General features: G+C 40.3%; 1 pseudogene; it reads right to left on the bottom strand.

The window, feature by feature from the left end:
- Positions 1-3,726: 3,726 nt before the first annotated feature.
- LOC121983601 lies at positions 3,727-3,798 on the bottom strand (annotated as a pseudogene).
- Between the last annotated feature and the right edge of the window lie 610 nt (positions 3,799-4,408).

Genomic DNA, 4,408 nt, shown 5'->3' on the forward strand with positions numbered 1-4,408 from the left:
GCCTCTGAGGGATTATCTCACCAGCTACAAGAAACTCACCAACTTCTCGAGGTAGAACTCATAAATTCAATTAAATGGAAAGTCTCTTCAGAAGATTTTGAATCCAAAGCTAAGGCAGAGACCCTTCTTCGCACTGAATTAGCGTCCAAAGTGGATATTGATGTACGTAAATATTATGATTGTTTATGCATATTTTAATGCACATTCACTTGCTTTATACGTATATATTTTTTGCATGATCGCCTCTTTTATCATGTACTCATCATATATACTCTTTTATTAGGATATCTGCTCTTTGTTTGGTTTTGTGTTGACAGAGACAACTTTCAGAGCAAAAATAATGATTGTCGATGCATCGGAACGAGCCAAAGAACATGGTTGTGCAACCTCGCACGACCGTGTGGCCAAATAGGAGAGGAGAAGTGCACGGTCATGCAACTCTTGAATGGCCGTGCGACCAACCCAGAGGCAGATCAGAGCATGGTCGTGCATACTTGCACGGTCGTGCTCCCCACGATCGAAGCCAAGCAAGGAATGGTCGTGCAACCCTACACGGTTGTGCCCCAGGAACTGAGCCGAAGCTCACACGACCATGCCAATTGGCACGACCGTGCAGTGTGGCCAGAGACAAGAAAGAGCATGGCCATGCCATTCTTACACGGTCGTGCCACCGCAGCCGTACCCTAGCCTATAAAAGGGTTTTAACCCTTTTCCTCAAGGGGAGAGCCGGGAAGCGAGCCGTCAGAGAGAGAATCGACTTGGTATAGTTCCACGCCGTCCAGGACCTCCATCCTGCGATCCTTTATCACCATATCAACCCTAGAAGCGAAGGATTGGATCCGAAGATCACTCGTCGTTGTTGGATAAGCGTCTTTTCCCTTTCTCTCTTCTTGTTTGAGAATTGTATGCTTAACATTATGTCTTCGGGTTTTCTCCGATGTCTATGGAATAGATTCCTTGTTCTAGGATGAGGGAGTAGTTGTGGATTGGTTTGATGTAAGACTCATACTTATATCTCTATTTTATTGGATGATTTCGCTTACTTTGTTTCGACTACTCGATCTCTATATCGTGTTAATTGATTGTATAGGAATTACCTATCTCGTAGAGAGAATATCTTAGATTGTACACCCAAGGGGCCCTAGTGACAGGGGTAACCCGTTCACGGACATCTAGGGTACTTCCTTAAAAGGAGACACAACTCTTCCACAAGGAAGCAAGAAACCAAACTAAGCTCCTTATCTCTATCTTTTGTGACACCAATTAGAGTAGTGTTCTTGTGATCTACTGAGGCGCCCTAGTGACAGGGGTTAACCGTAACAGGATTTCATAGGGATCTTCTTTATTTGGTACCTAAGAATAGATACTTTAGCTTCCGGCGAATGCATGTTGATGGACAATGAGGAAAAGATAGAATGTGATACATCAATACCACCACAATGAAACAGAACTCCTAGGACTCTTCATAAACCAAGTATATTACTTCTTCTTTGCTAGTTCTCGTTTCCGTTTCCAAATCTCTTTCCTTTAGATAACTCATAACCATCGATAGTTTAGTTAATCTTAAGTGAAACATTGCTAGTGCTTATAACCAGTCCTCGTAGGATCAATAATCTTTATTACTGACGACGAATCTGTGCACTTGCGGAATCGTAACAAGTTTTTACCGTCGTTTACAGGGAACCAAATTTCACTTGCTTTGTTTCGACTACTCGATCTCTATATCGTGTTAATTGATTGTGTAGCAATTGCCTATCTCATAGAGAGAATATCTTAGATTGTACACCCAAGGGACCCTAGTGATAGGGGTAACTCGTTCATAGACATCTAGGGTACTTCCTTGAAAGGAGACGCAACTCTTCCACAAGGAAGCAAGAGACCAAACTAAGCTCCTTATCTCTATCTTTAGTGACACCAATTAGAGTAGTTTTCTTGTCATCTACCGAGGCTCCCTAGCGATAGGGGTTAACTGTAACAGGATTTCATAGGGATCTTCTTTATTTGGTACCTAAGAATAGATACTTCAGCTTCCGGCGAATGCATGTTGATGGACAATGAGTAAATGATAGAATGTGATACATCAATACCACCACAATGAAACCGAACTCCTAGGACTCTTCATAAACCAAGTATATTACTTCTTCTTTGCTAGTTCTCATTTTCGTTTCCAAATCTCTTTTCTTTAGATAACTCATAACCATCGATAGTTTAGCTAATCTTAAGTGAAACATTGCTAGTGCTTATAACTAGTTCTCGTGGGATCAATAATCTTTATTACTGACGATGAATCTGTGCACTTGCAGAATCGTAACAAGTTTTTGCCGCCGTTTCCAGGGAACCAAATTTCACTTGTTTTGTTTCGACTACTCGAGCTCTATATCATGTTAATTGATTGTGTAGCAATTGCCTATCTCATAGAGAGAATATCTTAGATTGTACACCCGAGGGGCCCTACTGATAGGGGTAATTCGTTCATAGATATCTAGGGTACTTCCTTGAAAGAAGACGCAACTCTTCCACAAGGAAGCAAGAGACCAAACTAAGCTCATTATCTCTATCTTTAGTAACACCAATTAGAGTAGTGTTCTTGTGATCTACCGAGGCGCCCTAGCGACAGGGGTTAATTGTAATAGGATTTCATAGGGATCTTCTTTATTTGGTACCTAAGAATAAATACTTTAGCTTCCGGCGAATGCATGTTGATGGACAATGAGGAAAGGATAGAATGTGATACATCAATACCACCACAATGAAACAGAACTCCTAGGACTCTTCATGAACCAAGTCTATTACTTCTTCTTTGTTAGTTCTCGATTCCATTTCCAAATCTCTTTTCTTTAGATAACTCACAACCATCGATAGTTTAGCTAATCTTAAGTGAACCATTGCTAGTTCTTATAACCAGTCCTCGTAGGATCAATAATCTTTATTACTGACGACGAATCCGTGCACTTGCGGAATCGTAACAAGTTTTTGACGTCGTTGCCGGGGACTGCGTCTATAACATTAGCAAAAGTCTTATTAGATTAGACTAGACTTAGTTTCTTTTTCCTTTATCTTTCCTTTTTCTGATACTTTGCATTTTAGATATAAATAATTTTATTCTTGTTTTTCTTTATTTTTTCACATTTTTCATTAAAACGCTAAAAATATAATATTACTTCATCTCTCTTCTTTACTATATTCCATATCTTGTTTTTGCATGCGAAGAGCTAATCTTTCAAGACAACTTCTACCATTCAATCCAAAGATCGATAGGACCTTCTTGAGAAGAAGAAACTTACAAAAAGCATTTCAAGCCGCACAAGAATCTTCAGAGATGGCTAACAAACTGTTGAAGGATTATGCAACACCTTATGCACAAGGGGTTCGATCTAGCATCATTCGACCGCCAATCGAAGCCAATAATTTTGAAATCAAGCCTGCAATAATTCACATGGTTCAACAGAATCAATTTGGAGGAGGACCGCACGATGATCCAAACCACCACTTAGAGCTTTTCTACGAGATTTGTCGTACCATAAAAGTGAACGGAGTCCCTCCAGAATCAGTGAGGTTATTGCTTTTTGGATTCTCCTTGAAAGACAAAGCCAAGCAGTGGCTAAATTCCCTTCCAGAAAATAACATTACATCTTGGGAGTAGTGTGAGCAGAAATTCATAGACAAATTCTATCCACCAAGCAAAACTGCTCACATAAGGAATTTGATTGCAAGCTTCAAACAGATAGACTCAGAATCATTATTTGAAGCCTGGGACAGATTCAAAAGTATGCTAAGACAGTACCCCCATCATGGTCTTAAGAAAATGGTTGGTTCTACACACATTCTATAATGGAATCAACTATCACATGAAGGTATCCCTCGATTCTGCAGCAGGAGGAGCACTAATGAACAAGAGCCTTGATGAAGCTGAAGAGATCATAGAGAATGTGGCACAGAACTACCATCAGTGGGAAACTGAAAGATCTGGTAGTTCTTTCTCAGGAAATCCAATAAAGGCGTCAGGAAAATTCGACGTAGATGTAGTCACACTCATGTCTACAAAGATGGATGCTCTGACCAAGATGTTTGAGGCCATGGGAAACAACATGGCTAATGCAATAGTATGTGTTTATGAAACTTGCAGAAGTACGGATCATGCTCAAGATACTTGCCCCCTAGGTCCAATACAAGCACAGATAAACCAACTTGAGCAATGCGATGCGATAGTCAACTACAACCAAAAGCAAAACAATCTGTACTCCGACACATACAACCCTGGATGGAGAAACCACCCAAATTCCTCATACCGGAATAACCAGGACCAAGGGTCAGTAAAACAAAGCTATTAACCTAGGCAACAGATCTACCCATCTAGACAATAGACTTATGAACAGCAACCTTCATAACTGTCTAAAATCGAAAAGAT

Source organism: Zingiber officinale, chromosome 5A, assembly GCF_018446385.1.
Source record: "Zingiber officinale cultivar Zhangliang chromosome 5A, Zo_v1.1, whole genome shotgun sequence".
NCBI lineage: Eukaryota > Viridiplantae > Streptophyta > Magnoliopsida > Zingiberales > Zingiberaceae > Zingiber > Zingiber officinale.